The sequence below is a fragment of the Triturus cristatus genome, chromosome 12, assembly GCF_964204655.1.
Source record: "Triturus cristatus chromosome 12, aTriCri1.1, whole genome shotgun sequence".
Taxonomy (NCBI): Eukaryota; Metazoa; Chordata; class Amphibia; order Caudata; family Salamandridae; genus Triturus; species Triturus cristatus.
In genome coordinates this window covers 83728542-83741540 of record NC_140595.1, presented here as the reverse complement: position 1 = coordinate 83741540, position 12999 = coordinate 83728542, and the positions used below count along the sequence as shown (strand labels likewise).

At 48.2% G+C, this 12999-nt stretch overlaps 1 protein-coding gene across 1 annotated transcript in view; it reads right to left on the bottom strand.

The window, feature by feature from the left end:
- Positions 1-12999, bottom strand: part of DCST1 (DC-STAMP domain containing 1) — a 249222-nt gene that overhangs the window by 97268 nt on the left and 138955 nt on the right. The gene's annotated exons all lie outside the window — the stretch shown is intronic.

The window sequence follows — 12999 nt, the reverse complement described above, 5'->3', positions numbered from 1 at the left end:
CCAGACTACCGCCAGCATTTCCTTTTCTATCACACTGTACTTTTGTTCTGTGGGGGACAGCGATCTGGATGCAAAGCTGAGGGTGGACAGTTCTCCTCCTTCCGATTCCTGCATCAGGACTGCTCCCAGTCCCCGCTCACTGGCATCTGTCGTCAATACCGACCCGGCTCGTGGGTCGTACCCGCTCAGGGGGACGGCTGTGCTGATGTCTGTTCTTATCCTCTGGAACTCCGCTTGATTTTCTCCAGTCCACTCAAATCTGGTCCTGTCCCGTAGAAGTTGTCGCAAATGGTGTGTCTTCGTGGCGAAGTGCTGTACAAATTTGCTATAAAATTCGGCCATGCCTAAGAACGACCGTACTTCCTCCTTGGACCTTGGCGGAGGAGCATCGCATATCGCCTTGATGTTGGACTGTTTGGGGGTGATCCCTTGGTCACTGATCACATGCCCTAAATACGTGACCGACGTCATCCCAAACCGGCACTTCTCCCACTCAGCTGTAAGTTTGTTGCATTCCAGCACTTGTAGGACTTTAGACAACTTGGCGTCATGGTCAGCTTTGTCCATGCCCATTATCAGGATGTCATCTTGGAAGTATTGCACTCCTTCTACGTCGCCGAATAGTCTGTGCATCAACTTCTGAAATACGGCTGTCGCGGAGGCCAGCCCAAAGGGCATTCTGCGGAACTGGTAGCAACCAAAGGGAGTTATGAAGGACGTTAGCTTCCTGCAAGTCCGGTGTAGTGCGATCTGGTGGTACGTGGACGTGAGATCTATAGTCGAGAACCACTTCACTCCTTTGGTTTTAGCTAACATCTCGGCTATCCTTGGCAAGGGAAACCGTTCTACGATTATGTTTTTGTTCAGTTCCCTCAAGTCCACACAGAGACGTATTTTCCCATTCGGTTTCCTTGCAACCACCAATGGGGCCAACCACTCAGCGCTCGTTATTGGTTCTATGATGCCGTTCTCTTCCAGTCTGTGAAGTTCCTGTTGCACTTGTTCTCTGATGGCCAGCGGGATGTTCCTCACTTTATGGCACACTGGTTTGGCATCCCTTTTGAGCTCAATTCTGTGCGTGAATTTTTTTAGTTTCCCCACTTTGCCCCCGAACACGCTGGGGAATTCTGTCTTCAACTTCCCTGTCTCTGGACGTCTTCCTTCGCCGGTCATCAAGACTTGTGTGACACCGCCTGGATTCAACTGTATCCCTAGATCTCCTTGATCTACCCAGCCCAGGACCGATGGGCCTTTCTCTGCCATGTACAACTTGCAACTGGCGTGTCGTTCCTTGAATTCGAACTTTAGGCAGCGGTATCCCACCATCGGGATGGGTTCTCCTGTGAAGGTAACGGACGGATGTCTGGAGGCTCCAGGTGGTCGCCTAGGTGGTTCTTGAATTGTTTCTCCCACACGCTGCGTTGTATGATGGTATAAGGGGATCCCGAATCTGCTACCATCTGTACTGGTACCCCTCCTATCACCAGGTCACACTGTGGTTTCTTTGATCGGTTGCAACTTATTCCCAGCATGTGTTCGTCTATGCGCAGTACGCTGTCATCATCTTCTCCATTTTCCGTTTTTTCCTCCTCCTCTCGTGCACCATATTTGACCGCTGTTTTCTTCAGCTTGCGGCGACATACTTTTTCATAATGCCCAATTATTCCGCAAAACATGCATTTGGCTTTGAAGGCCAGACATCGCTTGTCGTACGCTGGGTGTGCTATACTGCCGCACCTGTGGCACATGTTCTTGCCCTCCGAGCCCGGTTTCCTCGCCGGGGTCGGTCTGGACGTCCACTTGGTTTGCGTCCTCATGTCCCCCGCCGCTCCTTTCCCTCTCTCCGGCGGTTCTGCCTCCGTGACTTTGTTCACCATGGGCCTTGAGGACGCCTCCTTTTTCGCTGCTTCTGCGCATCTCTTGGATAGCTCCGCCTTCTTCACCATGGCTATTACCCCCTTTAATGTCGCATCTCCGTTGACCCACAACTTGTCCTGTATCGTCGTGTTGGTGGTGTGCATGACTATTTGGTCTTTGATGAACTTATCATGTAGCGTGCCAAATTTGCACGTGACGGCTAATTTCCTCAAGGCCGCTACGTAATCGTCTATGGACTCCCCTTCTGCCTGCTTCCTTTGTTGGAAGTTGTATCTATATATGGACGTGCACACCGCTGGTCTGTGGTGTTTGTTTAAATCGTCTAAGGCATGCTGGAACACGTCGTCATCTGCCGCCTGCCTCGGCGTCGGAACTATATTCTGAAAGACTCTGATTCCTTCTGGTCCCAGATTGTGCAGCAAAATCCTTTTCTTCCTTTTGCTGGGGAACGCTTCTCCTGCCTCGTCTTCCAGGGCTTCTACATAGTTCATGAAGTATTCTCTCCAGTCTTCCCATTTCATAGATTGTTCACCCGGTTTGGGTAGGAAGGGGATCGGTGTCGTGAGTGAGGACGGTTGGGCGCACATTTCCGCTCCTCCCCTCCGTGGCTCGTCTTCTCCCCTTGGACTGCCCGGCGCACTCTGTCTTTGCTGGCGTGGGGGGCTCTGGTGCGCCGCCGCTCCGCCGCCTCTACTATGCACTGCAGGCTCCGCCAGGGTCTCCTCTGCCTCTCAAGTTTTTAGCCTGGCTGGCCTCTTACTGGTGGGCACCTTGTCTCACAGGCTGCCTGTGGCTCGCTTGGTTGGTCCGGATGGAGTTACCGCTACCCCCGCGCTGCCTGCCTAGTGGTGTGCTGGCTTGGCCGGTTGGGGCTTGGTGTAGCTCCCCCTCGTTTCTTATGACTGTGGCCCTTGCTGTGGCTGAGGGGTTTTCCCTGCGCGATATGAGGTGCCTGCTCCTTCTGATAGTGCTAGATGTCCGAACGTCCCCTCTGCCGCGCTCTCCCTCCTGATATCTGTGTGATTCTGGGCCAGCTTCCCTGGTCACGTGCTCCTAGTGCTCGAGCTCTCTTCGGTCTTCTTCTTTGCACGTCCCAGCTCTCGTCGCCATTTGTAGTGTGGGTGTTACTGGTAGGGAAGCATTAGACCTTACACCTTGGTAGTGTGTATAATAGGTTTATTCGCCAAATATACATTTACTATTGCATGGAGAGCGCCGGGGAACGTCCGACAGGGTCGCGGTTTCGGCGCTACTAACGGCCTCCAAAATGGCCGCCACGCGCCTACGTCATCGCGCTAGCGAAGACTAGAGCGCAACTCTACAAATGTGTTCCTTTCTTTCTTACAAAACCCACAGAAAAACATTAAATGAAGGTCGGACTGAAGCGACTTCCCGTCACAGGGTCAAATCTGTATGTTTAAATCTTTTTGATGGGAAACCCAACATCAGTGGAAGGAGGTTCAAACGGAAGCCAGTTAAAATAAACTTATGTTGTGGAAGAGGGATATCCACTAAATATGAGTAGCCACCCTCTAGGAGAGCAGGGACTAATTGATAAGGAAGAACCAACTATTTATTGTAATTCCTTTCCCTTCTAAGGTATTGGGCCCTCTTGATAAAAATATCCACCAATTTTCCCTAGATATTCTTTTGCAAGATGTTGGATCTTTAAATAATTCTGTTTGTCCTATGATTGTCAATTCTCGCTCTACATAGCTTCAACTCATTATGTAGAATGTAGATCGAATAAGATTGTGGTATGGATACCAAGGACTTAAAGAACTTTATTTCAATGACTTGCAAAGAATCGATAGGGACCGTCCCCCAGACCCCTGCCCCATATGTCGCTGCAGGCTTTGCTTTGACCTGGTAAAGTCTAGTGGCTTTGAGCCCAATTTTTGGGAGTAGGCCTTAATCGCCGTTAGACTTCTCTTGAGTCTCAGTGCTCTTCCCTCCACCAATTGTTGCCTCGTTTGGTTTTTATCAAGAAGGACCCCCAAGTAAGGAATCCACTATCCCAATTTTCCCTGAATCCATATAAAAACTAGGTGTTTTAGCTTGTGTTCCTACCCCTACTGCAATTACAAAAGATTTGGTTTGATTGACTTGGAGGTCCAATGATGCCATAAAGGACGTGTATGCTGAAATGAGTCTGGAGGCCTAGCCCTGTTCTAGCGACCAGTTTGGCATCATCAGCATAAGCCTGATAGGCAGTGGGAGGGAATCAACCACAGGGACATACAAAGTTGTACTCACAAGCGCCTTTTCTAGTCCGTTCCTATAGATCGAAAAAAGGAACGGACCCTGGACGCATCCCTGTCTTACCCCCCTTAAGATCTTAAAAGGGTGGGCACAGTCCTCATTTTTCCCGTAACGCACGGATGCAGTGGTGTCTGAGTATAGCTGGTGTATGAAGTTGGTAACAGCTGGTTCGCAGTCCATCGCCTCCATTATGTGCCAGGGCTTGGAGTAGGAAACACAATCAAATGCTTGCGAAAGATCCATAAATGCAAGATAGATTTTCCCTCCCTTCACTCTGGTGTATTTGTCCATAATCAAAGAGATTCAGACACTGGTCGATGGTACCTTTTCCCCACTAGAACCTGTACTGTGCTTGCAGTAAATTGTTCCTCTCTTTCGCCCATAGCTCCAACCTTGATAGGAGGAGACGACCCATTAATTTTGCTGTGGTGTCTATAAGAGAAATTGGCCTATAATTCTTAGGACTCCCCCTATCATCCTTCTTATGTATTGGGACAATTATGCTCGTTTTCCAGGACACTGGAGTGCTTAAACTGGCTATGTTAAAAACATTGGTTAATAAGAGTACCCAAAGGTCTAAGTTGTCCTGAAAGAAATCTATTAGGACCCCATCTGAGCCTAGTGCCTTCCTTCAGGTACAGGCTGCCAACCCAGCCCTTACCTCTCCAAGCGAGAAGGATAATCTGTCTTGGTCACAAGCATAAATGATGGAAGCGGGTATAGCCAGTAGAGTATTGGGAGAAAAAATACTCACAAAGTGGGCCACCCAATCTTCTTCACCCTCTCTGGTGTCCAAAGAGGGCTTGGCTCGCCCTTTGGTTTAAAATAAGGTGAGTTAATAAATTCCCAAAACTCTACTGTTGCCCTTTTTGGATGCTTGCTCAAGCTTGGCCCATGTTTCTTCCCTTGAAAATCTCTCCCTTTCCTTTCTTGCTTCTTTGTACTCCATCCGGGCTAAAGTAATTTGATCCCTGTTTCTAGGTTGGTTATTTAATGCTTTAATAAGAGCCTTCCTTGTTTTTGTGCTTGGACAATCAAACCAACCTTTAGTTTGCCCAGAATTAGATGACTTTTGACAGGTAAGTGCCCTTTTTATTTGAGCTAGCAGATCTTCAAAGGAGGAAATTAAATCTGATGGTGATTATTCTTGGTCTAGACAGTTAATAATAGTATGTTGTGATTTCCTTATCACCTATGGTACCATTTTATGTTTATCTATTTGGGTCCACTTTAGCTGATAATCCGTTTATCCTGGCCAGTATAGAGGGTCGAATTATCTGGTCCTCTTTATCCTTCCTGGGTGTTAAGAGTACCCCACATGTCAATATGGCATGATCACTTAGGGGCGTAAACCGAACATCCAGGTCGGTGACCCTGCCAGTAAGGAAATTAGAAATCATTATATAATCGATGGTTGATTCACAAAGTTCCGGACAGAAAGTTTTCAGTGGAGGATCCTTCGGACCTTTTAAGTTACTGATTATGGCCATATCTCTGGTGAATAGAAGCCTATTTAAGGTGCATCCATATTTACTGTGCGCGAAATGATAAATCTGAGATCCCAACAGATCTACTAAACCTCAAATTCAATGTTGGCTAAGCTTACAAGGGTGGACATTAAAATCGCCCACCCAGATAATACATAGGGGTTTATGTTTCCCTATCTCTTTAGAGGTCTCATCGATTGCCCTATTTACCTCCTCTACTACTAAGTGCTTATTAGGTCCAAAGTTGTTATTATAGTAGTTGATTAGGAGCCATACCCCTTCATTTCCCAGTTCTAAAGTAAGAAGGTGGAAATACTGACTTACAGCCCCAAACTTCTTTACATTAATTTCCGCAGTATTAGGAATTAATGTTAAAGAGTCCCCGTCCCCCCCCCCCCCCCTTGGCCCTCCCTGATGCTGAATGTACTGCCTTTGTTTGAAATGAGTGGTAGCCATTTATAAACATGGGCTTAGTTGCCCATGTCTCTAGGAAACAGCTGATGTCTTGAGCTTCCCACACTTTTAACCAATTGGGGTTCTTCAACTTATTCATAATCCCTGCAGTGTTCCAGGATGATATCTTGAGTAGTTTGTTTAGCCCATTCCCGTTAGCATTACTTCCAGGGGGTTGGTGAGTATCGGCGGGTTTTGCTGTTATTATGCCTGGGGCCGGATTTACTGATGGTTTTAGTCAGTCACATTGTTCCAGGTCACTAAGAGGGGCAAAATCTATTCTCGAGGATTACCCCTGGGTTACCCTTCTCAGTTGGTGCAGCTCTTCCCATTCATCCCCCACCCCAACGGGCTCTAGATTCATTTATCAGTGTCAAAGGGCACCTTTGTTATTATTATCAGTACTTGTAAAGCGCACTGTGACCCAACGGGTATCCTGGCGCTGAGATATGTATGCCCAACCATCGTAAGTGCAGTGGGAGAGACGATGTTCCAAGGACTATAGGAGGACTAGAAGTTATATCCTGGGCTAAAGCCAGGTCTTTATTTTCTTCCTAAACTGCAACAGGTCTTCCATTTGTCTCAAGTCAATTGGAAGTTTATTCCAAAGTTGAGCCGCTGCAATGGTAAAAGCTCTTTCTCCCGCTTTTATTCATTGGAACCTGGGGGCTTTCGCCAATGTAGCTGAGGAAGAGCGGAGACTGCAAGTGGGGACATACTATTCAAATTTGTTCTGCAGCGGTTTGGACCCCAGACCGTGCAGAGCTTTAAAAACAATACAGAGAGACTTAAATTGTATCCTCTGTAGGACTCCGAGCCAATGCAGCTCCATAAGTGCCTTGGAGGCTGATGAGCGTCGTGACCTCATTAAGGCTAATTTGGCCGCCATTATCTGGATTCTCTGGAGTCTCCCAATCAAATACCTTGGGGACTCCAGCAGCAGAGCATTGCAGTAATCAAGCCTACTCAAGATAAGACTCCTTACTATCAATGCTCTAACCTGTGTTGGTAACATTGGCAGAATCTTCCGAAGCACCCTGATAAGTGCGATGCAGCTCCCAACTGTCTTATTTATTTGAGCTTCTAGACTCAGTCTATCGTTGAAACTGATTCCCAAATTATGCACCGTCTCCGAGGGTATCAGTGGAGTGACCGTGGGGATAGGCCAGAAGCCAGTTGGGAGCAAGAGTGGAACTTTCCCAACTGCACAGCATAGGATTTTCGTCTTGTCACCGTTAAAAAGAACTCATAAGATAGTGCTCTTATCTGTGTGCCCCTTGGAGGATCCCTACAAAGATGGTCCAGGAGAGCAAGGATTTGTCCATTAGTTGGATGGTGTTTTCCGTCTGATCCTCCTTTAAGATTGGAACATTAGCCAGGATCAGCACGAAGGGGGCTGAGGCTTGAGGGAGGTGCAGGGACTGGTGAGCATTAATGGGTCTCCCCGTATGCGGTCTATGTGGGTTAAGACGAGAGGCCCTCCCACCATATTCCTGTGGATTTAGTCGAGTGTTACAGCATAAATCATTCGTGGTAGTGGAAGGTACAACAAGGGGGCCTGATCTCCCCCCTGCGTCTGGTAGTGCTGTGCTGGTTGAGAGGGTGACAGTTGGGGATCAGCACGAGCAGTAGATGCTGTGATATTCATATTGTTGTTACTATTCGTGTTACCCTCCTTTGTGTTAGGATTCGTAGGTCCCACCCCTCCCACATGAGTTGGTTGAACCCCGATACCAGTTACACGGCATGAGCATGGTGGCGGTCCTACAGATTGATGGGGAAATGGTCTGCCCAACCCCTCAATATGTGACATTCGCTCCTCTATTCTCGATAATTGAACTTGCAGCGGGTTCAACAGTACAGTGACTAGAGTCTCTAGTCTCTTCCAAATATCGTCGGCCACTCCTCGGGAAAACAGAGTAGCAGAATCCTCGGTAGCCACAGGATATAAGTTGGAATTTGGACCAAGTTCAATTCCTGCACTTCCTTCATTTCCTCTTTATTTTTTAGGACGGGTCTCCTGCTTCACCGGGCCGCCACCCCTTCTTCGTCTCCCTGGAGGCTCACTATTTTTATCTAGTGAGGCAGATGGAACCCGGCCCCTTGTTGTCTTCGATTTAGTTGCAGGTTCAACAGGAGAGGAGGAGGAGGCAACCGGGGCTGCGGCAGGTACAGGCAATACTAAAGGGGGAGGCGGTGATGAAAAGGGAAGAGTTAGTGGTGTGCTGCCCACCGATTTACATCCAAGCGAGAGCGCTTCTGGGCGATCAAGGAATCCAGAGAGAGGCGCCTCTCCGTTAGTTCGATCTCATGAGTCAAGACCGCCTCCGCCCTCGTCAGAAATGCATCTAGTGTTCCTGCTATACCTCCCCACAGGTGTTCAGTGCGGGCCTTCCGTTTAACCATAACTCATAAGATTAGGGAGTGTATAAACAAGCAACACTACAGTAATGTACCTTAATGAGTATGTCCATGAAGTCCCGCAATCCTTGATGTCAGAGAGTAGGCCCAGCCCAGTCTCCGACGGACATGGATGGACCCGCCCTTGACCCGTGCTTTGCCCGCCCGGGCCGCGATCCTGGGCTGCGCTTTTGAGTGCTTTCGTGCCGCAGGGGGTGATGGAATCTGAAGTCCCCGTGCGGTTTCACCAGCTGCTTTTCCCCTCCTTGGGTATGTAGCGTCCTTGTCTTTCCTGGCGGCAACACCAACGCCGCGATCCGGGGCCCCGCTTATGAGCGCTTTCGCGCCGCAGGGGGTGATGGAATCTAAAGTCCCCCTACGGTTTCACCAGCTGCTTTTCCCTTCCTTGGGTCCGTAGCGTCCTTGGCTTTCCTGGCGGCAACACAGTCCTATCAAATTGCCCTAGCACCACTGGTAACATCTTAGCAACTGTAACACCCTTCCTCCTACACAGTAGATCTTTCTCATAAGAAACAATGTTAAAGGAAATTACATCACAATGACACAATAGGGAGGGCCATCAATTAACTATTATTGAAGTGAGTTTGCAAGGAGCAATTTTCCTGGTGCATATATCAGCAAACCAATAAAAATATAAATAATAACACTAATTAAACACTAATCAAGTAGAAATGCATTATATCAGTCACACTGAGTGGAAAGATTTTGCCTAGGTGTGGGAAACGGAGCCCACCTCCTTTGGGCCTTGCAGCACTTGTCCGTGGCTACAAGCCCCGGGTAGGAACCCACACTACCCTGGGCCTCCTATTCGTGGTCTATAGGTTTGAGGCCCAGGCGAGCAGAGCCCAAGGTAGGGGAGCCCTCTTTCCTGGGCCTCCCAGCAATGGTCTAGCGCTGTAAGCCCAGGTTAAGAGGGTTCCCTTCCCACCATGATCCAGAGCTGCAAGGGCTAGGGTAGTGGGTAGGCACTTTCCCCTGGGTCTCACATCCATGGTCTAGTGCTGTGGGGCTCAGGGGATTTAGGGCCATTTCCTTGTGTGCCCTGCTGCAGTGTAGCTCTGAGAGATCCTGTGAGGGGTGGTCCCATCTCTGGGCCTCACAGCTATGGTCTAGTGCTGCAATGCCCATGGGACGGGTTCCCGCTGCCCTGGTCTAATGCTGCAAGACCCAGGGGAGAAGAGTCGCCTACCCTGAGCCACTCTGATGTGACTCATCTCTTTGGGGCCCAGGAGAGGGTTCCTCCCTCCTATGGGCCTCAAAGCCAAGGTCCAGCAGGGTGGTGTCTTTCCATTATCACTTCACAGGACACTTTGTGCCTTTGAAGACACGTTGCATGTGCAGAGACACATTGCATATGCAGAAGACGTCAGTGAATGTGTATTGGGAATCAGAGCAACTATGTGTTACGTAGCAGCAGATTGTTGTTATTTCATTCTAAATCCCCAGCCTCTGAAGCTTGCCTTCTTCAAAGATACCTAGACTGGAAAATGAGTTTAAGGATTGTGATTACTATTCATACTTTATTTGAGTTCTAATCCCTTTCCCTTCTCCTGGAGTAAGCATTGACTGCTCACAATTTCACATTTTGAGCAACAAGTTTAGAAAAGGAACTCTTATGCAACTGGAATGTAATTCTTAAGCTTTGAAACACCAGTGGTAAATATCAGTATATACCAAGCATACTGCCTAGTAGGTACCCGCTGCCACAGGACCTGGTCCAGTAGGTACTGGGCTATTTGACATCTAATCTGTGCTTTAGCATTTCACCTAAATATGATGAAAATAAACACTGTATTCCATAGTTGAGCAGGGCCCATTACAGAGCGACATTTCCCTGGGTAGGGCAGTCCCTTGGCTTTGCCATCAGAATCACTAGCCCCCTCTTGTGGTCTAGTGGACTAGTTGGAAATATGGAAATATGGAAATAAGAGACACGTTTTTAATCCCAGCCTCCCATTTGGCCAAATTGTGTGCTCTTGGGCAATAACATTTCTGAACTTATTGCTTTGCTCCCTATTGATTCCATGTAAACACTGCTAGTAAGCCAAAATGTATTTACAAAAATGGACTGAATATTACCTGGGAGGGGAGAAGTGCCTGTCAAATGGTATATTCACCTAAATGCAATAGAGTGGTAAATATATAGCTGTTCACTGCAGTCTTAAGTCTATGAATTTAACCAACTGTTTGATATCTAGGCAGGTAATACTCTCCCTGTGCCTCTTCCACTGATCTGACTATGTGGCAGCCCTTTGAAGCAGGTCTAATGGAAGAAGTAGACACCAAGGTAATACTCCCAGTGTCCTGGAAGTGTGCCCTTGGTGTTTACCTCTTCCCTCGTTCAAGGCTGTTGGCCTCTCAGTAGCTGAAGGTGTCACTGTAGCAGCTTTGTGCAGCACCTTCCTCCTAACCGCAAACAAGGATCTCTTTCACAGCTCATCAAAAGCTTCAAGAGTGAGAGCTGCTTGTCCTTTGGAAGGTATAAAAGTGCGGGCACTAAAATGCAGAACCATGGGTGTCCTGCAGTGCCTTTGTCTGGGCAGGATTAGATCCCTAATTGCAGGCTAAACCTGCAGAATGCAGACAGTTAAAATCCAGTACTTGTAAAGCGCAAACAATTGCCCAAAGGCGTCAAGGCGCTGAGGGCCGTTGGGAAGATTAAGCGAGCCATTGCCCAGAGTCACATGGTGCTGGACTGACCTGACGCCGGTGCCGGGGATCGAACTGTGAGCCCCAGTGCTCTGGAGTCCGATGCCCTGGCCGCTGCGCCACACTTCAACCACAGACGGGTGGCCACCCTACTCGGGCCCCTTACATTAGGCCACACATCCACAATGAGTACGAAGTCCTGGAGAGGCCCCTCTTCCTGCCCATCGGAAATATGGTTTAAAGCTGCCAGGCCCAGGGGAAGGGCCTCCTCTCCCCTTGACCTCGCAGTCATTGTCCAGCTGTGCGAGGCCCAAAGGAGGTGGCCCACATAATCTATTCCTTGCAGACCTACATATAATTTGTGAGACCAAGTGGAGGGAAGCCCCATCCCCTGGGCCTCGCAGCGCTGAACCATAGCTGCCAGGCCCAGGTCAGGGTGCTTTATTAGCGCAGGGTCCCATGTTGTTTCACTGGGTATGGGGCCCTGGGCAGCTGCCCATGCCTAGCGCCGGCCCTGATTGCTAAAGCAAATTCCTCCAGGTGCTGGAGAATGTGCCAAATCAGAGAAAATCCCACCAGCGGGGTTTCCTTAGCATAGTAACTGTGAGTGCTTAATTTGTTTAAATAAAAATAAAAAAGTTCAGGGGCATAAGCCCAATGCTGGGATGGCTGCCCAGTCTTGATTTCACATCATCCCTATTTATCCCACTACCCGACATTTCCTGTCTCCTTGTCTCCCTATTACAGGTTGTTTCTCATCCCTGCTTTCTCTCTTCGTCACTGTTCTATTTTTCTCTTCATCCTTCATTTCTTTTCTGCATTTCTCTCTTTTGCTGTAGTTCAAAGTCCGATAAAGAAAAAATGGGCATGGTCTTCAAAAACGAGAGTGGGTGTCAACAACCAGCCCAATTAACCAGTGATGACAGAATTGTGGAGGGCATTTTGCCAGGTCATTCTCCCCACATTTAGAAACTATCCACACAAGCCTAGAGCCCCACTGAACTCTAAAACAGGACTTAAGTTTCTTTGTAAAATGCATACGGGTGATTGACAGAGCTCTGAAAACTCTAGTTGAGTTTCTATAAACTTTAGTAACCTGCTGTCTCTGTGTGCTCCGGCACCATCATGGGTATTTTTTCATGGGCTTTTATTTGGAGAGAGACCGTAATAAAGGCCACTGCAATTATTTACTTTGCATGAGAAATCCATATTATTTGAGAGTATTGACAAAATTATGTGGCAGGGAAAACATAATTAGAATTCTGAATGCTGCACAATCATTAGCAGTATTATTTTATTTTCTCACTTGAACAAGTATTGGTAGTGCCTGGCAAAGTTGTACCTCATTAGAACCAGTTTAACATCTCAATACAGCAATCAGCAACTGAGAGGTGACCAGTAAATCGTTGCAACCAGTCTGTCTTCATGGTACAACGTGTGAGCTTTTTGTAAAGTAACTTTTGATCCCTGTGAGCTAGAAACATATAGGTGCTTATTAAGATGGCAACTCTGACCGACACCGTCTCGTTACCGACCGTACGACCTCTGGTCGGTGGTTCCGACTGCCTGAATACGATGTGACCGAACACTGTTCAGTCGCATTCTCCCTTTTCCCTATGGGAGCTTGTGTTACGGCCATAAACTGGTCATAATACAGGTTCCCAGAGAGAAATGAGTGTGTGTGGGAAAACCCTATAGCCTGTGGCAGACACCCCATGGTGCCTGCCACACAGTGCAGGGATTTACAAGGGGGTACTCTAGGTACCCCCTCGATCACCAACCATAGGCCACGGAGGCAAGGGGGCCCTGCTAGGGACCCCCAAAGTCTCTTTCCGACCCCCTGCCTGTG